The 26,867-nt window shown below is 40.9% G+C and overlaps 1 protein-coding gene across 1 annotated transcript in view; it reads left to right on the forward strand.

Annotated features, from left to right (window-relative positions):
• PTPRR (protein tyrosine phosphatase receptor type R) overlaps nt 1-26,867 on the forward strand; it is a 296,114-nt gene that overhangs the window by 81,198 nt on the left and 188,049 nt on the right. The window lies entirely within an intron of this gene.

The raw sequence follows: 26,867 nt of genomic DNA on the forward strand, positions 1-26,867 counted from the left end.
TCCAGAAGAGGGCATTAATGTTCCAGGACAGCATCGACACTTTGGTTTTGAACAACTAGTAGTTTTACCTGATTCTAAGAAAGGAATTTTAAGCTCAGAGTAGCAACCAGTTTCCAGGTTCCCCAGGAGGAGAGAAGCGGAGCTCTGTACCTGGCCTACATGTGAGCACAATCAGCCAGTTACCAAAAAGGGGGTGCCCAGAAGCACACAATAGCCAGGTTCTGTTGGATTTGTCACAAAGTTGAAAATCCACTAATTTCTTTTACTTGCTATATATGGGTATTCCTATACCGTTAAAAGAAAGGGTAGTTACAGACCATATATGGATAATGGCTCATGGAGTATTTTATCCTCTTAACTTTAATTACCTAAACCAATACTGATGCAATTACACTGGATATAAAAACAGTTTTTAAATAGTCTGTATAACTTCACAAATGAAGCAAATGCTGCAACTACAGAAGAAAATGTTGCAGTTGCATATTTCTAAGATTTTTTTCTCTTAATTTTAAGTAATATAAGTCATTTGACTTGCAGTATTGCTGTTCAAATAGTGACGCACTGGACAGCTTTAAAACATACACACACACACACCCCTGAATAAAGAGGAAAAAAATGATTGAGTTGGGATATTAGTTCAGTGTCTTCACTTCTTTTTCTTATAAAAAGTTGTCCTGGCAGGCAGACCAGGTGGGTAGGACAGTGCTGATCTATGAGTTTATCCAGAGCCCCACATTGTCTTCCTTTCTGCTTTACCATGTTTTAGGGGATAACCCATGTTCCCATGGCTCAGCATCACAGCATCCACATTTTCTAGATAAAAGTAGACAGCAGACAGCTTCTATTTGATATGTGCAGGAAAGTCTATGCATGACCTCAATAAACACCCCATTAGCCAGAATTTAGTTACGTAGCCATACCAAGCTGCAAGGAAGTCAGGGAAGTGTAATCTACAGATTTGTGTCCATATGTTCAGTGGACACTTGGAAGATTCTATTAACAAAAACTGGAGAAAGGATTGGAAGAATTAATTAGCAATCTCTGTACATAGGACTAGAACAATCCCCATTAGTCAACAAGATTGGTGCCAGGCATTTGTAGGTGTATACTCGTTTGGTTTCTGCTATAATTTTCCTGACTGATTCATTTCTAGGTGCCCATTTATTGTCCCTGTCCATGTTGATGACCATGGTAGCTTCACTAGCCTTTGCTACCAGTTTATAATCTTTTTCTTCACTATATTCCTGTGATATCATTTTTATTTATTTTGGTTTCTGGTTATATGCCTTTGCCATATTCAAAATTTAAGTGGTCCCTTTCCCAGCCAACCAAATAACCTGAAATTCCAAAATCTCAGATTCTTCTCTTCCACTCCCAAATAGTCTCAGTGACTTATGATGCAAATCATCTTTATGCTCACAGCATGCAAAAGTGTTCTCCTTTGTCAAGATGCTTTAGGAAAGAATGACATCAGCAGGTCTTATGGTTTAGTGTTATTGACATTTAGAGTAGATAAAGCTAATGCTAAATAGTTAGTAGCCCTACTTAAATTGAATTGCTTTGAGACCAAATCTATGTCAGGCTGTAAATATGCAACCTCATTCATGAAAGCACATCAATCCTAATGTAGTGATGTGGGTGAGTCTTGAGGATACAACCCTCAGTGGATTACTTACTGTCAATATCTTTAAGATGCTTTGTGGGCATTTGGAAATGTTTGTTTTGTAAAGGAATACAGAGAAAATGAGATCCATTCTTCAGGATCAAAGTAAAGAAACGACATTTCAGGTCGATAGCTTTTTCTGTAACAGTCAGCAAAAGAAATGCATAAATTGAACTTAGGGTGGGAAAATCAGTTTTCCACTGTCATAGTGTGTAATACATATGTGGTCTTTGTCCTCCTTTCCTGACATACAACCCATAAGATCCTTAGAATCTTCAGAGTGCTAAGTGTCTTTTGTATGCTAATGAGTTGACTGAAGGCTGGCAACCTCTAGGTAGCTCAGGATCTGGGCTGGTCATACAAAAGACCAAGGCGGGATTAGAGGGTTGGGACTTTCAGCCTCAACCTTCAGCCTCAAGGAAAGGGAGGGGTCTGAAGGTTACGTTGATTACCAGTGGGCAATGACTTAACCGTCATGCCTATGTATTGAAGCCTCCATAAAAACCCCCCAAAAAAGCAATCTTCCAGATAGCTGAACATGTGGAGGTTTCTAGAGGATGGCATACCCAAAGAGGGCATGAGACCTCAGCACTGCTTTCCATATGACTGACCCTATACATCTTTTCATCTGTTTCTTTTGTAATACTTTTTATAATAAATCAGTAAACATGTTTCTCTGAGTTCTGTGAGCTGCTCTAGAATTGATTTCTTGCTTGATGTATGGAGGAAAACCCCCACATATCTCATGTCAGAATGTAGTGAGTATATATAGTAGAATAAACTGTTTATTACTGTTTTCTCAGATCCACCGAATTGAGGATTTTTTTTTTTTTTTTTTTTTTTTTTTTTTTTTTTTTTTTGAGACGGAGTTACGCTCTTGTTACCCAGGCTGGAGTGCAATGGCGCGATCTCGGCTCACCGCAACCTCCGCCTCCTGGGTTCAGGCAATTCTCCTGCCTCAGCCTCCTGAGTAGCTGGGATTACAGGCACGTCCCACCATGCCAAGCTAATTTTTTGTATTTTTAGTAGAGATGGGGTTTCACCATGTTGACCAGGATGGTCTCGATCTCTTGACCTTGTGATCTGCCCGCCTCAGCCTCCCAAAGTGCTGGGATTACAAGCTTGAGCCACCGCGCCCGGCCCCCGAATTGATTTTTTTGTCAGTCTAGATCAGGCGTCCCCAAACTACGGCCCGCGGGCCGCATGCGGCCCCCTGAGGCCATTTATCCGGCCCTCGGACGCACTTCAGGAAGGGGCACCTCTTTCATCGGTGGTCAGTGAGAGGAGCACAGTATGTGGCGGCCCTCCAACGGTCTGAGGGACAGTGAACTGGCCCCCTGTGTAAAAAGTTTGGAGATGCCTGATCTAGATAATTAGTACTTATAAAGGCAGCCAAATGGTCTCAGCAGCGTGAAATATAAGAAATAGACAAGCACTTACAGATTATACAGCTCAGCATCCTTCATTTCACTGGCTAAAAGCTACAGAGGAAAAAAACATGTATCTTGAGATACTGTCAATAGAATTGTTCCCAGTTTATGAGCAGATAGGAAGAGATGAGATTGCTCTGGTAGACAGGGACCAACTCATATGTGCCATTCTAGGGTGCCTGGATTCTATCCAGTAGGTGATGAGAAACCACTGAGGTTATCTGAGCAAGTGAATGACATCACCAGCTTCAAGTATTGGCAGAGTCTTTCTGCAGCAATATGGAAGACAGGATACAGACAGGACAGCCAGTGCAATGGGCATCCCAATAGGAGAGAGAAGATACTGGCCAAATCTGTAGGAGCCATAGTGAAAAGGAAGGGGACAGGTATTAGGGAGATCTTGTCTATAAAGAATGACTTTATGAACCAGAATGGCCCCCTCCACAAAATGTTAGCTAAGTAGGAGTTAAATGGGCTGCTGTTTCAGTGAAATAAGCGTACTGGGAAGGGCAAAACAAAAATGAAAATACCTGGGCCTACTTTCCCCAACAATTAATTTACTTACATTTGTAATAAAATGTTTATTTTATTAAAATCAATATTCATTATGACACATCTAGAAGAAAATTTGAAAAAAAAATCAAAAGTTAAGATTTTACTTTTCTAGCATGAAAGCTTGGAAATAGAAATGAGTATTTGTCTTCAGTACCTAAAGAGACTCTATTAAAGTAGAGAAACGTGTGGGCTACCAGTTTTCTTTACCATATGCTCAATACATTATAGTCAGTTTTTAATCAGTGTTTATGGTAGTAAATGAGTAGCTTGGCTGGCAACGTAACAACATCTCATGATGATATTGAATATTTACCTGCCACTTTCCATGTTCTTAATAGATATTCAGGCTGTGTCTCTCTGCTCAGTCACTATCAGTTATTAAATGAACATAGAGTTTATAGAAAGTATATCTGAAATTACTGAAATCCTATAAATAACAATATTATAAGTGAATGTATAGTAATCCCTTAGCACTAATTACAAATTACTAAACACTAGTTATAAGTTAGCAATTGCCTGACCTTTCAAATAGCAATTTTAACTATACAAAGGACATTTATATGTAGAGTCTTTTTTAATCATAAAAACAATCTGGAAAGGTAGGCAGAAACATAGAATGTCTTCTTAATTGTTTTTAACTCTTTTCCTCTTGCTTTGTTTCTGAGTCTGAAATGTTGAAAAGAAGTACTTATACTCATTTCTATCACAAGCTTTTAAGGGAGCTATTTTCCCCTTTTACAGAAGAGAAAGTCCACTTGGGAGAGGTTAAATGTCTTTCTCAAGAGCACACAGTGGTATAAGAAGGGGTGAGTATCAAAACCAAATCGTTGACTGTAAGTCAATGCTCTTTTCATCACAACCAATTGTAGACATATTGTTTGGCTCTAATGTAACTTTGAGCATCAACTACTTCCAATAAGAGATGCTGGAGGCACCGGGCGCGGTGGCTCAAGCCTGTAATCTCAGCACTTTGGGAGGCCGAGAAGGGTGGATCACGAGGTCAAGAGATCAAGACCATCCTGGTCAACATAGTGAAACCCCGTCTCTACTAAAAATACAAAAAATTAGCTGGGCATGGTGGCGTGTGCCTGTAATCCCAGCTACTCAGGAGGCTGAGGCAGGAGAATTGCCTGAACCCAGGAGGCAGAGGTTGCGGTGAGCCAAGATCGCGCCATTGCACTCCAGCCTGGGTAACAAGAGCGAAACTCCATCTCAAAAAAAAAAAAAAAAAAAGAGAGAGATGCTGGAAAAATATTCTCCAGCCAGAAAGGCAAATGATCTGGATGGCTTATCTGTAGAATGGTAAATACTGCCTCCTCGAATAACAATACGATTTTTCTTCTTAAAAATGTTCTTTTCAAGAGAATTACTCTCAAGAATTACCTGGAAATAATTTCCTTCTATTATTTAATTATTACATATTGAGTACCTGCTATGTCCTAGGCATGATTCTAATCATGGAACAAAATAGCAGTTAATAACACTCTCACCACTTGAAGTCTAGTGGTTTGAATAACGAAAGCAATTTCTCTACTGGGTGCCAACACCAAACTAATTTGAGGAAGTGAACCAATTTTGCATTTTGCATTATCCATGTTATTTGATCAGCCTGATGAGATTGAACAAGGGAGATCTCAAATATGGAAACTTTCATTTAGGTGGTCCAAGAAATGTGGGGATATGCAGTGGCTGACAGCTGAGAACATTGTCATTCATGGGGCTTTGGTATAGAGATATGCAAGCTTGTTGCCATAAATATGGAGCAAAAGCCCACAGGCCTGTAAAAAAATAAAAACATAAAATGAATAAAACATTTCTTAAAGATTACATAAGCAAAATGTAAATAGATTTATTTCTAGAAATAAGTTTCAAAGATGCTGTATGGTTGCCATATTCTAAAAGCCATTAAGGTGCTGTGTGTCCCATAATAACAGCAAAGTTGTCTCTGGTTCCCCAGTGCTAAGTGATATTTTCAGTTAACTGTAGCCCAAGTCCATGAGGCTGTTATCTAGAGCAAAATCCAAGGTTCCTGTTTCCTACAAATGTGCCAGGGCAGATTTGGAAATCAATAACTGCCTGAATATCTAGAAAGCCCACTGATGGAGTCAGAGCCAAGATCATTGTATGCCTTTTTAAAAGTGTGATAAAATGCCTGGCTGGGGTTGCTTTTTGAAGAAGAATTGCATGGGAGGGAATGAGCAGCCCCAGGAAAACTTGCAGTTCTTTGTGTATTCGATATATGTCATCTAGGGCCTTTTCAGTGACTATTACAGATGTCACATTTAGATCCACCCGGAGTCTTTGATCAGGTTGCCACATGCAAGGTGAACTTGCCACTTGTCAGCTTAGATCCAAACCATTGCAGTCTGCAGGCAGGGGGGAGCATTGTTTTTAATCCACCAATTGAGGTTTGTGGTGGGATTTAAGTCTCTGAGGAAGAACAATGATGGGAGTGAGGCTACTATGTCTTCATTAATCTCACAAGTCATCCCCCTCTGTTCTCCACCCTAAACTGTTGCACTCCAGCTTCCCTTCCCAGGTTGTTTCTCATTTGCTCCCATGAGTTCAAGCTCTACCTTTACACTGATGTCTTCCAGGAACTTGTCTCCAGCCCACCTGGCTTTCTAACAAGCACAAAACTAATCAAACACTGAATTCATCACTTCCATTTTTATCCCCACCCACCACTCCAGACTCCCTGTTCCTGCCCCTCTTGTTACAGTCTCCACAAATGACAAGATCAAGACCCACCTTTCCAACGTAGAAATCTGAGTGACAACCTCTATGCTTCCTTATCCCTCACTACCATATTGAATCCATCACTTCTTTTCCTCCTACTTATCTCTTAAGTCCATCTCCCCGCAAAGTCCCTGCCTGATATGGTTAGGATATTTGCCCCCTCCAAATCTCATGTTGAAATGTGATCCCCGATGTTGGAGGTGAGGTCTGGTGGGAGGTGTTTTTTCATGGGGGCAGATTCTTCATGAATGGCTTGGTGCTCTGCCCACAATAATGAGTTCTTGTTCTGATAGTTCAAAAAGGAGCAGTTGTTTAAAGGAGCCTGGCACCTCCTCCACCCTCGCTTGCTCCCACTCTCACCATGTAGCATGCCTGCTCCCCCTTCACCTCCCACCATGAGTAGAAGCTCTCTGAGGCCTCACCAGAAGCCCATCCAATGCTAGGTGCTTGTACAGCCTGCAGAACATGAGCCAAATAAATCTCTTTTCTTTATAAATTACCTAGTCTCAGGTATTCCTTTATAGCCACACAAAATGGACTAAGACACTGCCTATGTTCTGTTCCCAACAGAATCCCTGGGACTGCTGTGATATCCTCCTGATTCCTATCCCCACCCTAGCTTTCTCCTCTCAGACCTCCTCTTAACCATTCTAAAATAAGCGTAAATCTAACCATGTCACCTACAAGCAAAATCCAAGTGAATGTCCAGTCCCATTTCCTGCTGTTCACCACTAAGCACTCTCCAAGCTATCACATCAAATGACTTGAATTTCTCCAAATGTATCCTGTTCTCTCAAGTTTCTTTTGCCTGGAATGCCCTTTCTCCATAATATTTTAAAATTAAGATAACATTTAAAAATCAGAAGATTGCACATTTTTAAAAATCTGAATCTTGACCTTCTCTTGAAAAAAAAACTGATCTAGCAGCATAGAGCCAGCTTCCCCAGACAGCAAAAAATGGGCGGAACTTTGGGGCAGACAGCCCAAGTCCTACTCTACTTACGTACTTGTATGGCCACCATTGGTTTTTAAATTTACAACCCCTGATCTACAGAAATGCAAAATCTCACAGAATCATTTGCCAATGAATCACAGAGCTTCTATCACATAGAACGACTGGAACACTACGATGTAAATGAATAGTTCTGCTTTAGTGATCAGGAAATTCTTCTCTGTTATTCTTACATATTCTAGACACTGAGAATAACAAATTTGCTAGGATCAAGTTACATCTATATGGATCCTGAAAGAGAACACTGAAGCACGGAAAGAGATTTTATTTCCGAATATGAACATTGAAACTAGACCTGTTGTTGAGTGAAAATCAGAGCTCCAGGTTTTAATATAATCAGAGTGCTACAAGAGAAACGCAGTTCAAGTGGTAAGCTCTATGTTGGCAGATTTTCTGACCTTAAGAAAGACTTTAAGATATCTAGGAGGAGTAATGAGGATGAGTCAGAGGCTATAAATATGACTTGAGATAGGAAAGGCTTTCTTAGGAAATGAGAAAGCTTTATGTGGCTACATGCAGGTGAGCCAGAAGGCAGGCCTGAAATGACAGCTTGCCATCTGTCCTCATGTGCTTGCTCTTCAAAACACCAGCCAAAATGAAAATGGTAACACTTGTGTGGGCTGCTCTATTTTGTAGCATTTGTAACAACAGAACACTTCACATAGAATGAAGCCAGCACATTCCACGGGTGATTAGATGGGTTGGACCCCTGATTTTCTCTGATTATGTCTTCTCCACCTGCCGGCTCAATGAATCACCTTTCAATTTTCTCAACAGCCTGGCTCCTCGTTTACAGAGAATGCCAAAATGATATTTGAAAAGCTTAATTGAGACTTTACTTAGGCTATTGATTGACGATTATGACTGCTAGTGTAGTAAGACTGCTGGGTTCAAAATAATGAAGTAGTGCCTTCTGATAAATTACCAATGAAGAACTTTTAACCTGACTCCTACCACCAAATTCACAAATGAAAATGAATGCGCAAAAGATTCAGCATTTTTTCTTTACAATATAATAGAGTTTTTGTTGTTGGTGTTCAGTCAAGGAAATAATAGTGCTAAAAGTGTAAACTCTGTTCAGATTCCTACTCACTAATGTTCTAAGGAACTCCAGCCTGTCATGTAAGCTCTCTGTGCTACAGTTTCCTCATTGGTAAAATGGGATTAACAGTAGCTCCTTCTTGTATTGAGTTGTCCTGAGGATTCTAAGAGCTAATACAATAAAGTCTTTAAAAAGTGGCTTGCACGTATATTGGCTATTATCAGCACTATAGATGTCAGGCATTGTGCTGGGCACTGAATATTCATTGGTAAATAATATAGAGTCCTTGCCTTCATGGACCTTAGACTAGTGGCTGGCTATAAAAAGTGTAAGATATTTCATAGCTACTTTGATTCAACTATTTCAGGCAGGTCATTTGCATTCACAGAGATCTCAGAGCCCTGATTAGCAGCGACCTCTTTTTTTCTCCAGCAAAGAGGGCATATCCCTGCACAGAAGTATCCTCCAGCAGAAGCACAAAGTGTTGACAGCCTTGTCAGGTGATCATCTTTCAGATGCAGAGGTATTGTTTTGGCAATGGCGTTGTCCATCACTTTCACAGCTTAAAAGATAATGAAAGCTGCTTGAGCAACTGTGCTAGATTCTACTATTGTGCAGGCATGTTAATTGCCCTTTCCTAGGAGAATACTGATGACAGACTTTGCCATGTGACTTCCTTTTGTCCCAAAATGGTAGTGCATTGACATTTCTCATTTCCAGGCAGAAGCTTTAAGAGCCAAGGCACAGCTAATCATACTCTTTGCTCTGCCTTTTATGTATTTGTTTCAAGTATTTATTGAGTGCCTTATTATGGCAGCATATCAAGGTGGAGCCTTCCTCAGACTGGGGCAGCGAGCAGAGCTCCCTGTGGACATGGAGTGCATGAGTGAGAAATAATCCTTTTATTGTTAAGGCCTCTAAGAGTTTGAAATTATTCCTTACTGCAGCATAATCTATTTTATTTTAATTCACATATCACAAACGGGTAAATCTGGTTGCTTTTATGGCCAGAAAACACCAACAAATAATCAGTATTTCCACCCCAGGACCTACTACCGCCCCAAGAGCATACTTTTTTGTTTACGTCCTTGGGGGATCAGGTCTTGCTGTTCCCTTGGAAGGATGCAGAGTAGGAGAATGAGTGCTGGACCTACAGCCGAACTCTCAGATTGAGACCCAACTCTCCCATTATTTAGCTTTATTATATTGAGCAAATCAATTAATCAGAGCCTCAATTTTATTTGGTAAAACAAGAAGAGTAATACCAAAGTATCTCCTCAATGTATCCCAAATTGTTTTTAGGAAGCACCTTAAAAAGCTTGATACTAATGTAGAAAATCATTTCTAGTTCTTGTAACCTCATAGAAAGTCCTGACTATCCTGTACCTATGAGACCCTCAGCCAACACCATTGATTGACAGACATGACTGCAAAAGGCAGAACTCTTCAGAAGGTTGGCCCATGAGTGGGAGGTCAAGGTTCTCAACTGATATATCCTTACTTGAAAAACACTTCTTAGTCCAAAAGTGCCATGCGGAGAGAAGAGACTTGATAACTTCCCTTGGTTTTTCAAGGGATACATTTTCTTATGCCAAATAATATTACAATAGTCTTTGAAAGGCAATGTCTCAGGAAGAAAAGCTTAGATCTCACCATTAATGAACACAGAATTCTGTGGTAAAGAGTACATAAATAAATGTATTTATCCCCAAGTTGTATTCACAGGTGCTTCATCATCGCACACAGTGTTTTGCAATACCCTGAGCATTTTTCCCAGCCCTAGAAATCTCAGGACAGCATGATTTGATATATATTTCCTTTCCTTCCCCTTCCCCTTCTTTATTTTGTATTTATTGAGTGCCTATTAGGTGCCGGTCACTGGGTAACACAGTCATTGAGATATGGAATAGACAAGTTACTGCCCACACGGAGCTTACCTGTCTGAGGGGAACTGATGTTTTGTGTGTCCGCAGCTCCCTATGCCTGTCTCCATCTCAGTCTCTGTGTACTATATTAATAGGCTTAGGCTAAAAGATCCTTGAAGATATGAAAGAAGCATATTTCCTTAGACTTTGTATCCCCAGCACCTTGCCTGTTGCCTGGAATATAGAAGGTATACAGTAAATGTTTATTTCCAGTGAGTAAATGTCAGGAATTAGAAGAGCTGGCTTTCACTTCAGTTCTCCTCCCCACAAGTGTGAGAAATAAAGGATTTAGTCACAAGACACCATCAACTTCAAGCAATTCATTTTGTGAAATTTATAACAAGGCAAGTTGTTTCAGGTGCTGCTTTGCATTTTTTGGCAGACTTAGAGGATATCAGAATTTGAATACATGCAGAAAGCTAACCACATTCTTCTAGCTAACATAGCATGGATAAGAAAGTACTACATACTGAGAAATAGTCCTAATGTGCCCAAGGGTAAGCATAAGAATGACTCCGGCCAGCTCAGTAGCCTGTCTGCCTTCCTACAGCCTGTGGTTTATGAGTCTTGTGGAAATGTGCAGAGAAAAAAATGAAGCCAAAATGCATCCAATTCTATCTTTCCACTTAAAGATATTTTCTTTTCCCACTCACCCCATTCCCAAGAGACGGCACTTAGACATAATCTTTGAATACTGTAGGATTTAGTGTAACAAACTATATGTGGACTGAGGAATGTGTCTTTTCAGTAAGACAATATTAGTTCAGGGGCTGAGGAACCAGAAGGACGTGTGAGAAGTTCCCAAAGGACAAAGGGTCAGATCAAGGGGAAAGAAAAGGGATGTGGAGACAAATTTCTAAGGCATATTATGTCCTTGATACAGTGTTTAATTACCAAAGGCGATGAATTTATCAAGCAAATATTTATTAGATACTGTTAGAGCCTGAATATTTATGTCCCTCTGAATATCGTATGTTGAAACCTAATCCCCAATGTGGGGTCTTCAGTAGGTGATCAAGTCATGAGCGCAGAGCCTTCATGACTGGGATTAACGCCCTTGTGAAAGAAATTCTGGGCTGGACACAATGGCTCATGCCTGTGATCCCAGCACTTTGGGCAGGTGAGGCAGACAGATCACTTGAAGTCAAGAGTTCAAGACCAGCTGGGCCGACATGGTGAAATCTCATCTCTACTAAAAACACAAAAAATGAGCCAGGCATAGTAGTTCATGCCTGCAGTCCCAGCTACTCGGGAGGCTGAGACAGGAGAATAGCTTGAACCCCGGAGGCGGAGGTTGCAGTGAGCCGAGATCACGTCACTGCACTCCAGCCCGGACAATAGAGCAAGACTCCATCTCAAAAAAAAAGTTAGGCAGGTGTGATAGCAGGCACCTGTAGTCCCAGCTACTCAGGAGGTTGAGGCAGGAGAATTGCTTAAACCTGGGAGGAGAAGTTTGTAGTGAGCTGAGATCATGCCACTGCCCTCCAGCCTGGGTGACATGGTAAGACTCTTGTCTTATTTAAAAAAAAGAAATCTGGAGAGCTCTCTTACCCCTAAACCATATGAACACCAGCAAGAAGACACTGTGAACCAGGAAGTGGGCCTTTACCAAACACTGACTGTACCAGCACTTTGATCTAGGACTTCCAGAACCATGAGAAATAAATTTCTGTTGTTTTTAAGTTACCCAGTCTGGTTTGTTACAGCAGTCCAAAATGACTAAGACAGATACCTACTCTTCATTTATTAAGTACCAACTTTGTGCTAGACGCTATCCTAGAAGCTGGAGAGATGTGGACCCTGCCCTCCTGTAACTTATATTCTGGTGAGGGAAACAGAAAATCAACAACTAAACCTGTAACTAAGATGATTATAGATAATGATAAATGCCTTGAAGGGGATATTAGAAGGCCAAGCCCAAGAAAGTATCTGGGGAAGGGATATTGCCAGTTGAGGTTTGGCTGTAAGAAAGGCATCCCGAGGATCTGACATGTGAATCCAAGCCTGAATCATAAGGAAGAGCTCACTGTTAATGGCTTCAAGTGGAAAAACATTCTAGGAGGGTGGAAGAACAAGACCAAAGTCCCTGAGGCGGGTGGAGGTTTGGCATGTTATGGGGCAGAAAGCAGGCCACTGTCACTGGGAGGTGGTGATTAAAGGGTAGAGGAGGTAGGAATCAAATCCGGTAGAGCCTTGAGGATGAGGCAAGGATTTCAGATGTTCTTCCAGAGCTAGTAAAAGTCCCTGGAGAATTTTGGCAGACGATTGACGACATCTGGAGCAAAGGACTAGTGAATGCTGTGTTTTGCAACCACTCCGATCTCCGAGAAGTCATGTCATTCGTTTCTGTGGACTATATTTTTAAATCAAAATCAGAGCTCGTGGATTGACAAGTTGATGTGTGCTTCTAAGGGCGACCAGGACAGAATATTTTAGATCAGAACTGTTTGGGGGAAAACCTTGTCTCTAATTGTGCCTAGCTGTATGCAGGCTGTCATGGGGCTGGATGCTTAGTGCTATATGATTTATAGAAAGTGTTTCCTGAGTGCTATTGAGTAGCAATTTCAAGGAGTTCCCAGAAGGAATTGGGAGCAGATAAGGCAGCAGTGCTCATTAGCACGAGTTGTGCTCAGCATGAGTCCCACCCCTGTCACTGGGCTGCAATGAGATGGGTGTGAATGCCCAGCCCTTCCCACCCTCTTCTCGCCTTTCCCACTATCTCTGTTCCATTTGCACCTTACTGCTTCTCTCCACACCCTATTAGCACTATTCCATTTCCGGATTAATTGGAGGAAAGGTGTTTCCAAAATTTCAGCTTTCTTCTCAGTAACAGTCTAGGATTTTGATAACACTGATATTTCTCTTGCTCTTCTACCCCTTGCTATCCTCCTTCCATCTCTCCCTTTTTCCTTCCCTCTTTCAACAACTCCTTCTCTACTAGAGGCTCACTCAGGAATCCAGAAAGTCTCATATTAAAAATGTTTAAAATTCCCTGTGATAGAGAAATGTAGTTTCTGAAAAAGAAGACTGATAATGAATTTTTGTAAATCATGGGATGAAGACTTATAAAGGCTTAAAAATATTTTATAAAAAGAGAGTTGTACGTTTCTCATCCCAAAAATAGCGGGGTTGCTACCATACCAGCTGTAATGTGGCACCCACTCTGCCTTACATTGTTTTTTTGTTTGTTTGTTTTATATATATATATATATTTTTTTTTAATTGCATTTTAGGTTTTGGGGTACATGTGAAGAACATGCAAGATGGTTGCATAGGTACACACATGGCAGTGTGGTTTGCTGCCTTTCGTCCCCTCACCTGTATCTGTCATTTCTCCCCATGCTATCTCTTCCCACCTCCCCACCCCCAGCCCCTCCCCCATTGTAGTGCTCCCCTCCCTGTGTCCATGTGTTCTTATTGTTCAACACCCGCCTATGAGTGAGAATATGCGGTGTTTGATTTTCTGCTCTTGTGTCAGTTTGCTGAGAATGATGGTTTCCAGGTTCATCCATGTCCCTATAAAGGACGTGAACTCATCGTTTTTGATGGCTGCGTAATATTCCATGGTGTATATGTACCACATTTTCCCTATCCAGTCTATCATCGTTGGGCATTTGGGTTGGTTCCAGGTCTTTGCTATTGTAAACAGTGCTGCAATGAACATTCGTGTGCACGTGTCCTTGTAGTAGAATGATTTATAATCCTTTGGATATATACCCGGTAATGGGATTGCTGGGTCAAATGGGATTTCTATTTTTAGGTCCTTGAGGAATCGCCACACTGTCTTCCACAATGGTTGAATTAATTTACATTCCCACCAACAGTGTAAAAGTGTTCCTATTTCTCCACATCCTCTCCAGCATCTGTTGTTTCCAGATTTTTTAATGATCGCCATTCTAACTGGTGTGAGATGGTATCTCAATGTGGTTTTGATTTGCATTTCTCTAATGACCAGTGATGATGAGCATTTTTTCATATGTTTGTTGGCCTCCTGTATGTCTTCTTTTGTAAAGTATCTGTTCATATCCTTCGCCCATTTTTGAATGGGCTTGTTTGTTTTTTTCTTGTAGATCTGCTTTAGTTCTTTGTAAATTCTGGATATCAGCCCCTTGTCAAATGGGTAGACTGCAAACATTTTTTCCCATTCTGTTGGTTGCCAATTCACTCTACTGTCTGTTTCTTTTGCCGTGCAGAAGCTGTGGAGTTTGATTAGGTCCCATTTGTCTATTTTGGCTTTTGTTGCCATTGCTTTTGGCGTTTTGGTCATGAAGTCCTTGCCTACGCCTATGTCCTGAATGGTTTTGCCTAGATTTTCTCCTAGGGTTTTTATGGTGTTAGGTCTGATGTTTAAGTCTTTAAGCCATCTGGAGTTAATTTTGGTGTAAGGTGTCAGGAAGGGGTCCTGTTTCTGCTTTCTGCACATGGCTAGCCAGTTTTCCCAACACCATTTATTAAACAGGGAGTCCTTTCCCCATTGCTTGTTTTTGTCAGGTTTGTCGAAGATCAGATGGCTGTGGGTATGTTGTATTTCCTCTGAGGCCTCTTTTCTGTTCCATTGGTCTATATCACTGTTTTGGTACCAGTACCATGCTGTTTTGATTACTGTAGCCTTGTAGTATAGTTTGAAGTCCGGTAGTGTGATGCCTCCTGCTTTGTTCTTTTTGCTTAGAATTGACTTGGCTATGCGGGCTCTCTTTTGGTTCCATATGAAGTTTAAGGTGTTTTTTTCCAGTTCTGTGAAGAAGATCATTGGTACTTTGATGGGAATAGCATTGAATCTGTAATTTACTTTGGGCAGTATGGCCATTTTCACAATGTTGATTCTTCCTAACCATGAACATGGAATGTTTCTCCATCTGTTTGTATCCTCTCTTATTTCGTTGAGCAATGGCTTGTAGTTCTCCTTGAAGAGGTCCTTTATGTTCCTTGTTAGTTGTATTCCTAGGTATTTTATTCTCTTTGTAGCAATTGTGAATGGCAGTTCGTTCTTGATTTGGCTCTCTTTAAGTCTGTTACTGGTGTATAGGAATGCTTGTGATTTTTGCATGCTGATTGTGTATCCTGAGACTTTGCTGAAGTTGTTTATCAGTTTCAGGAGATTCTGGGCTGAGATGATGGGGTCTTCTAGATATACAATCATGTCATCTGCAAATAGAGACAATTTGATTTCCTCCTTTCCAATTTGGATACCCTTTATTTCTTTTTCTTGCCTGATTGCTCTGACTAGAACTTCCAGTACTATATTGAATAGGAGAGGTGAGAGAGGGCATCCTTGTCTAGTGCCAGATTTCAAAGGGAATGTTTCCAGTTTTTGCCCATTCAGTATGATATTGGCTGTTGGTTTGTCATAAATAGCTTTTATTGTTTTGAGATACGTCTGTCAATACCTAGTTTATTGAGGGTTTTTAGCATAAAGGGCTGTTGAATTTTGTCAAAGGTCTTCTCTGCATCAATTGAGATAATCATGTGATTTTTGTCTTTGGTTCTGTTTATGTGGTGAATTATGTTTATGGACTTGCATATGTTGAACCAGTCTTGCATCCCCGGGATGAATCCTACTTGACCATGGTGGATGAACTTTTTGATATGCTGTTGCAATCGGTTTGCCAGTATTTCATTGAAGATTTTTGCATCTATGTTCATCATGGATATTGGCCTGAAATTTTCTTTTCTTGTTGAGTCTCTGCCGGGTTTTGGTATCGGGTTGAGTCTCTGCCAGGTTTTGGTATGATGTTTGTCTCATAAAATGATTTGGGAAGGATTCTCTCTCTTTGGATTGTCTGGAATAGTTTCAGAAGGAATGGTATCAGCTCCTCTTTGTATGTCTTGTAGAATTCGGCTGTGAACCCATCTGGACCTTGGCTTTTTTTGGGTGGTAGGCTCTTAATTGCTGCCTCGACTTCAGACCTTGTTATTGGTCTATTCAGGGTTTCGGCTTCTTCCGGGTTTAGGCTTGGGAGCATGCAAGTGTCCAGGAATTTATCCATTTCTTCCAGGTTTACTAGTTTATGTGCATAGAGTTGTTTGTAATAATCTCTGATGATGGTTTGGATTTCTGTGGAATCTGTGGTGATATCCCCTTTATCATTTTTTATTGCATCAATTTGGTTATTCTCTCTTTTCTTTTTTATTAATCTGGCTAGTGGTCTGTCTATTTTGTTGATCTTTTCCAAAAACCAGCTCCTGGATTTATTGATTTTTTGAAGTTTTTTGTGTCTCTATTTCCTTCAGTTCTGCTCTGATCTTAGTTATTTCCTGTCTTCTGCTAGGTTTTGAGTTTTTTTGATCTTGCTCCTCTCGCTCTTTCAATTTTGATGATAGGGTGTCAATTTTAGATCTCTCCTTTCTTCTCATGTGGGCACTCATTGCTATATATTTTCCTCTAGAGACTGCTTTTAATGTGTCCCAGAGATTCCGGTATGTTGTGTCTTCGTTCTCATTGGTTTCAAAGAACATCTTTATTTCTGCCTTCATTTCATTGTTTATCCAGTCAACATTCAAGAGCAATTTGTTCAGTTTCCATGAAGCTGTGCGGTTCTGAGTTAGTTTCTGCATTCTGAGTTCTAACTCGATTGCACTGTGGTCTGAGAGACTGTTTGTTATGATTTCTGTTCTTTTGCATTTGCTGAGGAGTGATTTATTGCCAATTATGTGGTCAATTTTAGAGTAGGTGTGATGTGGTGCTGAGAAGAATGTATATTCTGTGGATTTGGGGTGGAGAGTTCTGTAAATGTCTATTAGGTTTGCTTGCTCCAGGTCTGAGTTCAGGTCCTGGATATCCTTGTTGATTTTCTGTCTGGTTGATCTGTCTAATATTGACAATGGGGTGTTAAAGTCTCCCACTATTATTGTGTGGGAGTCTAAGTCTCTTTGTAAGTCACTAAGAACTTGCCTTATGTATCTGGGTGCTCCTGTATTGGGTGCGTATATATTTAGGATCGTTAGCTCTTCTTGTTGCAGTGATCCTTTTACCATTATGTAATGTCCTTCTTTGTCTCTTTTGATCTTTGTTGCTTTAAAGTCTATTTTATCAGAGATGAGAATTGCAACTCCTGCTTTTTTTTTTTTTCTTTTTTTTTTTCTCTCCATTTGCTTGGTAGATCTTCCTCCATCCCTTTATTTTGAGCCTTTATGTATCCTTGCATGTAAGATGGGTTTTCTGGATACAGCACACTGATGGGTTTTGGCTTTTTATCCAATTTGCCAGTCTGTGACTTTTGATTGGGGCATTCAGTCCATTGACATTTAGGCATAGTATTGTTATGTGTGAATTTGATGCTGTCATTTTTACGCTACCTGGCTGTTTTGTTGGTTAGTTGATGCAGATTCTTGATTGTGTTGATGCTCTTTTACCATTTGGTGTGTTTTTGGAGTGGCTGGTACTGGTTGTTCCTTTATATGTGTAGAGCCTCTTTCAGGAGTTCTTGTAGAGCAGGTTTGGTGGTGATGAAATCTCTGAGTGCTTGCTTGTTCACAAAGGATTTTATTTTTCCTTCACTTATGAAGCTGAGTTTGGCTGGATAGGAGATTCTGGGTTGAAAGTTCTTTTCTTTAAGGATATTTATTATTGGCCCCCAATCTCTCTGGCTTGTAGGGTTTCTGCTGAGAGATCTGCTGTGAGTCTAATGGGCTTCCCTTTGTGGGTAACCCGACCTTTCTCTCTGGCTGCCCTTAGCATTTTCTCTTTCATTTCAACCCTGGTGAATCTGACGATTATGTGCCTTGGGGTGGCTCTTCTTGAGGAATATCTTTGTGGTGTTCTCTGTATTTCCTGTGTTTGAATATTGGTCTGCCCTGCTAGGTTGGGGAAGTTTTCCTGGATAATATCCTGAAGAGTATTTTCCAGCTTGGATTCATTCTCTTCATCACATTCAGGTACACCTATCAGACGTAGATTAGGTCTTTTCACATAGTCCCACATTTCTTGAAGATTTTGTTCATTCCTTTTTGCGCTTTTTTCTCTGTTCTTGCCTTCTCTTTTTATTTCATTGAGTTGATCTTCGACCTCTGATATCCTTTCTTCTGCTTGGTCAATTCGGCTGTTGAAGCTTGTGCATGCTTCACAAAGTTCTTGTGTTGTGTTTTTCAGCTCCATCAATTCACTTATATTCCTCTCTGTGCCGTCCATTCTCTTTAGCATTTCGTCCAATCTTTTTTCAAGGTTCCTATTTTCTTTGCGTTGAGTTAGAACATGTTCTTTTAGCTCACTGTAGTTTCTTACTACCCACCTTCTGAAGTCTGATTCTGTCATTTCTTCACCCTCCTTCTCCATCCGGTCTGGTTCCCTTGCCTGTGAGGAGTTGTGATCCCTTTTAGGAGGAGAGGTGTTCTGGTTTTGGGAGTTTTCATCCTTTTTGTGCTGGTTTCTTCCCATTTTTGTGGGTTTATCCACCTGTTGTCTTTGTAGTTACTGTCTTTCTGATTGGGTCTCTGAGTGAGTTTCTAGTTCGTGGATACTGAAGTTAGTTACTTCTTTTCTTTTTTTTTTTTTTTAAAGCTTTCCTTCTAACAGTCTGGCCCCTCTGCTGTAGGACTGCTGAGGTCCTCTCCAGGCCCTGCTTGCCTATGGATCACCTGCAGCAGCTGCAGAACAGTAAGGGTTGCTGCCAGTTTCCTCTTCTGCTATCTTTGTCCCAGAAGGATGCTTGCCTACTGTCAGTCCGTTCTCTCCTTTATGAGGCAATTCTTTGGATATATGGGGGTCAGGGAGCTACTCGAGGAGACAGTCTGTCTTTTACTGGGGCTTAAGTCCTGAGCTGTGAGCTCCGTTGTTTGTTCAGAGCTGCTGGGCAGGTATGTTTAGGTCTGCTGCAGCTGAACTCATAAAGCAGTTTTTGTTCCCAGGTGCTCTGTCCTGGGGAGTTGGGGCTTTATGAGTTTCCGTTGCACTACTGCCTTTTTTTATTTTTCTTTCAGGTCTGACCCGCCCAGATAGCAGCATGCCTAGCCACTGCCTGCCTGCAGAAGCTTTGCTGAGCTGCTGTGGGCTCCGCCCAGCTGCCCTATGCTCTTCCCTGCAGTCCTATTTATATGGGCATAGTTAGAACTGTCTCGGCAACAGAACTGTCTCGGCAACGGTGGCCCCGCCTCTGTTATGGCGGACTCTCTCTGTTGTGGCAGGTTGCCTCGGCAACAGCAGGTTGCCTTGGCGACAGCAGCCTGAGAGTCTCAGTAATGGCGGAAGCCCCTCCCCCACTGAGCCGGACCGTCCTGGGTTCAGCTGTGCTTGGTGTGAAGGGCTCAACCCAGAGGGTTTCCAATTACTGTTTTTGTTTTCCTTGTTGTTGGGGGTGGAGGGGTGGGACCAACCGAGCCTGATCACCTGGCTCCCTGACTCAGAGTCTTTTCTTTTAAGTTGAACGACCCCGCGTTCTAGTCGCTTGTTGAAAAGGCACCGGGTCTCAGCTCAAACAGTGGAGCCGGCTCCTGGCGGATTTTTTGCCTAGGAATCTCCTGGCCTGGCTCACTATTTCAGATGAATGGGCAACTCTGCCGTCTCAGGGCTCCGATTGCCAGCTAAGAGGGCTCCCAAACAAGTGGCTTTTGTACAGAGAACCGCCGCAACAGGGCGTGGTCAATGCAGCCGCGCGGGCCAAATCAGCCCAGTGGGGGCCAAAACAGCCGCACCGGCCGGGACTGCGGCGCTGGCGACCCCTCTGCCTGAGTATCTCCTGGTCTGTGGGCAATACAAATTCGTCTGGAAATGCGTCCACTCACCCTCTGCACTTTCACTGGGAGCTGAAATCCTGAGCTGTTCTTAGGCGGCCATCTTCCCAGCATTCCCTCTACATTGTTATTTTATATTCATTGATTTTCCCCCCAATTTATTGAAGACTTCTTTCATGCAGGCACAGTGCTAGATACTGAGGGTGATGTAGGATGTAAAGACACCCTTTCTGCCCTTGATAAGTAAACATCCAGTGTGGCAACAGGGAGCCCACGAGGGAGCACCATGCGATGAAGATTTTAGGGAAGTAACACTGAGGAATGAGCAAGAGAGTGATTCCAACCCAGGCCTTGAGGAGGTCTAATAGACGAGGAGGGATTTGAGAAAAGACCTGGTAACACCATCACTAAATGCTCTCAGGCAGCCCCAGGCCTCTTTTCTCCATCAGTGCTAAATCCACATTGTGGGTGGTAGAGGGTTCATTCTGGCTCTGCGGGATCGTGAGATACGTGTTTGGATTCAGATGAAATTTGCATAAGCAGCAAGATAGTATAGTGATTGTGAGTGAGCACTCTTGAGCCAGGCTGTCTGGATTGGAATCCTGCCTCCGTCCCTTACTCTGAAGTGAATTTTGACACGTAACTTCACATTTCTACTCAACTTTCTTTACTGTAAGTGGAGCAATAATACTGCCTACCTAGTAGGGTTATTGTGAGGAGTATGTAAAGCACTTAGAATAGTCCATGAAATCTTAATAAGCACTTAAGATGTTCATGATTGTTAATTCTAGCAAACCTACTGTCAAAGCAGTGTGTGAGAGTCAGCTTTGTTTAGTCCAGATGGAATGGTGATTTTTTTCATCCTGACTCTTACACAGATGCCCCACCCTGCCCCCACCAACCCCACCCCAGAAAGGCACAGCCAAATATTTGCAAAAAAGTTCCTGCTCTCGAGTACTGGAAGGATAAGGAAAGCAACAAGACCCAGCAGCTGGCACCACCAGCAACAATGTGGCTTCTCCCTAGACAGGCAACTACTAAAATCAGGGTCACCCAAGGGAACCCTGATCCATTTGGAAACCAAACGTTGTCTGTAGTCCATGCTAAAATGTAGGTGGGGTAGTATTTTCACATGTATGTTAATGCTCTTTTGAGACATTCAAATACAATTTTACTTAATACACTTCACAGTAGCCTTTAGCTACCATGGTTTCTTGATGGAGATGAAAAAGTTTATAGTATGATTATTTCTTACATTTTAAAAAATATTTAAAGGATTGTCCTCAAAATTATTTATGCCTTTGATTGAAAAAATATTTGTTTTTACTTGAGAAGCATTTACAAAAAAAAAAAAAGTATTTGTTAAGTGGTTACTGTATGGCAGGCACCATGCAAGGCTTTAAGAACACAAGAATGAATACGATACAACCCCTCTCTTAAAAGGTTTATAATTATACAACTACAACACAGCATGCTGAGCTGCTGCCTAAGGACTAAGCAATATAAGGACACAGAAGAAGGGTGCCTAACCCGGGGGCTGCTTCTCAGATAAAGTCTGGCTAAGGTTGGAACCTTTGGCGCAGAGTAGCATATCAAAGCTAAAGGTTCTGTGAACTGTTACTGAGGAAGGAGGGGTTTCTTCTCCCAGGCTAAGAAGAGCCCTGTTTCATACCTTCCCCTGTCACTGCCCTGCTGCTGCCACTACTTGCCCCATCCTCAGAGCCCCACCACCCCACTGTGGCCCCTTTGACAGTTGAACTAGGGCCCAGAGGCTGAGTACATCCTGCTTACAAGACACAGGAGTAGCCACTTTCTGTCTAGTTCTGCCCTCACCAGCCCTCTCTTGGCTGCTGCTGGCCCTGCCTTCCTGCCTCTGAGTCCTCTATGTGCTCCTACCTCTCCCAGGCAAGGATCTGGCCCCCGGGAGGCAGCTGCCACCTCCCTAAGCAAGGTCAGCCCTTGGTTAGTAGGCCATCATTCTTGCTGCCCCACACTGCGGGAACTGTAGAGAAGGGAGAGGGAGCTCCAAGCTAAGCAAAGAGAGTTAGGAAACGGGTATCAGAAATGCAAGTTATTTTGGGGGAAAAAAAAAAAACAGTAACATAAAATAAATGTAGGGCACTCTGGGAATATAGAGGAAGGAGCTGATAATTCTGACACTTTCAGAATTAGATTCAGGGAAGTTCTTCTGCTAATCACTTTCTCTACTTGCCATGATATAGAGTGGTCAGCTAGGCTGAATGCTTCCATGTCACTTGACAGCAGTGTCCAGGTTTCCAGAGAGTGGATTGTTCTGTCACTGCTATGCCCTGCTGTGGGTCAGTGTGTTTCAGGAGCCTGCCATCCTTTCTTTAATCAATCTCTTTTGTTTCACTCTTATTCTAGTTTAACTAAAAGATATTCTTAAACCACTGAGTAGTCCTATAGAACCAGTCATTTTATTTCAGAAGGAAAAACAACTGCTCTGTGTGTGTGAGAGAGAGAGAGAGTGTGTGTGTGTGTGTGTGTGTGTGTGAGAGAGAGAGAGAGAGAGAGAGAGAGAATACTTTGTGTTGTTGAGGGAAAGACAAAAACTTAAGAGCAAAGGAGGTAGGCCCCCAAAATGCTTGGCTTCACTTGACGCTTTTTTTAAATTGTGCTTTAGAGAAAAGAACGATAAATGTACACCAAGGATGATAAATGTACACCCAAAAAATTCCTCTAAAAAAGGATTATGCCCCATGACCTTAATTTAATTAACCAACCAATAAATTAAGAGACGAGAGGACATTTCAGTCAATTATGGTCATCTGAAGTCGATGTCTTTTTCCATAGTGGTAATTTTCTGAAGGCCAAAAGAGCATTTTAAAATGCTTTCTTTTGGATGCATTTATTGGCAACCCTGCCTTGGTATAGATGGATAGAGTCATTTAATTTCCTTCCTCTGCGTTCATTCAAATCCTGCCTGGAAGGTGGGAGGAGTTATTTATATCGATGTGAGCTGGGAGGGAGAGGCTCCATGGCTTGCCATTTAATTGCATGCAGAATCCTGGCACCTCGTGCTGCTTCCCCACCATGTGGGGAAACCAGAGACACGAAATTATGAATAATTGGCTCAGCCTCTACATGACATGACACATGTTTTCATGAATATTATAATTATTATTTTTATTTGAGAGAAAATTGAACCTGAGTTCTGGCATTAATTTCCACTGTCTTCCTCTGGCAGCACAAATTATTTGTTTCTACAGTGCAGAAAAACAACTCTCTTTGTAGTATGTTTTGCAAGCCTAATCCATTTTCTAGAGAAATCCTTGCTGTCTGCTGTTGTTACCACTTACTTGTATGGATTCCAATTGATCATTCCAGACTGCTCATGTTTTATACCACTTTCTATGTACTCTGTTCTCCACATTAGGTTAAAATGTCATACATTCAATACAGCCTTTCCTTTGCATTTTATGCAGCATCCAACACCATGCCTTATATATAGCAATGCTCATTAAATGCTTATTAAATAAGTAAGAGCTTCCTGGAATGTTATGGTTGATCTTTCTACTGGCATTTGGAATTCTACACATTAACCACAGAAATCAGACATGTCAGCAAATACTTTCCTCACGTATTAATTACACAGGTTTCTCCCCTCCTTTCTCTCTTGCAGAGTAAGCTCCAGCTGCACAAGCCTTTCCCCTAGTTCTCAAGCACACCAAACTTACTCCTGCCTGAGGTCAACACGTTTTGCATTTACATGGGTAGTGTTGACAAATGTATCTACTGAAAGATGCACATCTCCTTTCTTGGAGTACGTAGTCCTGTATGTATAACCAGTCTAGTATTTTTTTTATCAATCTTTTTGCATTCGCATTTACTTTGGAGTGCCAAAGAAAAGTTTATTTTGACCCTTGTTAAAACAGTAAGGAAAACTTCGTTCAGAACTACTGCAATTGATGTCAAGACAATTGTGAAAGATGAGACAAATTGTGCTTAACACTGAATACAACAAAGAGAGTTGAGGACTTGGAGCCGACAAGGAGTGTGAGGGATCAGTGAATAGGAAATTACTCAGAAGAGATAGGAAAAGCAGAGTGGTATGATTCTTGCTTTAAGAGGACTCTTGCTGAAGGCAGGCTAAGGACTCAAAGAATGAGGAACTTGATCAGAAATTGAAGGTGATAAGATACCAAGTGGGGATTCTCTCTAAAGCAGCTAAACAGGATTCTTGCTGAAACTCCTCTTGCCAAGCCAAAGGCAGGGCCCAAGGATGAGACTTCATTGAAAAAAGAGCTCGGGGGAGCCTTTCCAAAGTTCTGTCAAGAAGAGAGTCTCTGTTAGGAATCACTGTCAGTCTTATATACTTACCCCTCCGTACGTTTCTGGGCACAGCCAGTTTGCTTTCATAAAAGATGTTGCATTTCTCTCACACTGTTTCAATCTATATCTAATATTCTTCACCATAAATATACCTTTTTATTCTTTAAATTTTTTTGGCTTAAGCCTTCAAAAAATAGTTTATCTTTTCTCACATTTCATAAAATTAGATTGTCATAATTGAAGAACTTCTCTTCATAGCTGTAGTTTGAACACAGAAAATATCTCTATGTTAGTCTGCATTATAGAAAGTATACACCTTTATATTGTTGGACAATTTAATCTAATGCCACTGTACAAACAGGTTTGACCAAAAACAATGCAAAAGGAGGCAATGTGTATTCTCGGCCATCCTCTATTTCTGAATCTCTGTATTCTGTTCCTTCCAGGGTTTCACCTAATTCTTCCCATTCTATGCCCAAACTATCCTTGATCTTCCCAAATTGCCCTTTCTTTAAAATTCTCTTCTAGATATCATGAAGACCAAAACATCTGAATAAAGAGTCTCAAGAGAGAATAATGACTTACTGGTCTACATCTTATGAGACATTTGCATTCTGTATTAGTCTCAGGCAATGTATGTTAAGTTGAAGTGAAAATTTTGAGCAAATGGAGTCTTCCAGCAACCTCTCAAATTATATCTCTTTGATTTGTAATTTTGACTCTACTTCTGACCTTGACAATAAATACTTTGCAAAAAATAACGAAGCCCATAAATGCACAATTTGACAATGCCTCTATGGGCCAATGTCTATTTTTTCCTCTTCCTTTTTTTTTGTGGGGGGAGGGGGGTGTTGGGAGGGGTGGACAGGGTCTCACTCTATCACCCCGGCTGGAGTGAAGTGGCACAATCTCAGCTCACTGCAACCTGTACCACCTCGTATTTCAGCCTCCTGAGTAGCTGGGACCATGCGCATACAATACCAGGTCTGGCTAATTTTTGTATTTTTAGTAGAGATAGGGTTTCATCATGTTGACTGTCTTGTCTTGAGTTCCCAACCTCAAGTCATCTACCTGCCTTTGGTCTTCCAAAGTGCTGGGATTACAGGCGTGAGCTACCCTATCTAGCTTCCTCTTTATTCTTTATCCTATTTTACTCTTCCTCTTCTTTAGAAGGCTACGGCCTCCTTGTAGACAAGGTTCATGCTTCTTCATTTGTGTACATGTTTGTAGAATTTAATCAAATTGCAAACTTGAATAAGGCTCTTCGCTTTCATTCGAAAGTAGAGAACAGACAACAAGTCTAAAATTGATATTTGGTTTGCCATGAATTTTTGTTTGTTTTTGTAATAGATAACTGTGAAGTGAATTTTTAAATTATTTATTTTATTTTTTTCTGAAAATATCTTTAATACAAATATCTTAAAATTGATTAAATATCTGTTACCTTTAAAGTGATTTGATACAGACTCTTGGTAAACTACTCTGTAAGGTAGAATGAAACAGGCTTCTAAGGCAATATGACAACTATGAGCCAATCATGACTTAAATAACTGTAAGACATAGAGAAACTTTATAATTTTCAATCATATTAGCCTCATTTTATATATCTCCTTTCAAGATTCTCAAGTTCAACCTTCTTCTCCAATGATCTCAAATAATTTTCAAATAATTATTTGATTCTAAATAATTTCAAGCTCTCTGAAAAGTGACAATAATGCTCTCATATTCCTATAGTATTCTTATATTCATTTAGATTTCACATTGCTAATAGTTTACATTGACATTATCAGCTACCTATCCTTCTCCCTATGCTGCTTTTTTCTTTTTCAATAAATAGATGATAGATGATAGATGGATTGATAGACACAGGCACATAAATCTCTCTCCGTGTGTGTGCATGTACATCCTGTCTCAAATTTACTTTCAAGTGGGGGGTAGAAAAGAATAAAGATATAAACTAATTTTTAAAAAGATAATTTCAGAAACCTATTAAAGAAAGCTATAAATGGCTTCGATCAAATAAACTGAGTGACACATTGTTATATGTGCGTGTGCCTGTGGGTCTGTATTAAATATATCTCTTATTGACGAATATAGCTCTTGAAATATTCGTATCTCCTTTCTTAGAGGATATGGAACTGTCTGAAAAACAATCTGGTGTTCTTCAAAATCATCGTTTTGAACCGGCACTTCCTTTGATCTTGATCTTTTCTCGTCCTTTGCGTGCAACTGTCTACCAAAGTAGTGGAGTGGTGCCTAATAGTTAGCTCTTGAGCAGATCGTTCAACATACAGTTATGAAGGTTGAATTAAAAATAGGTGAAAAAATTTTTAACTACTTGAGAATATGTTGCAGATATTACGGCTCTTTACCCCTAAATAGTTCAGTGTATGATTCCTAAGAACAAGACCATTCTCTTTTATAACCATAAAACAATTATTAAAATCAGGAAAATAGCATTGATAGAATACTATTACTTAACATACAGACCTTATCCATTGCCAACTTTCTCTGTACTATCTTTTGTAGCAACAAAAAGGGA

This window comes from Saimiri boliviensis, chromosome 7, assembly GCF_048565385.1.
Source record: "Saimiri boliviensis isolate mSaiBol1 chromosome 7, mSaiBol1.pri, whole genome shotgun sequence".
NCBI lineage: Eukaryota > Metazoa > Chordata > Mammalia > Primates > Cebidae > Saimiri > Saimiri boliviensis.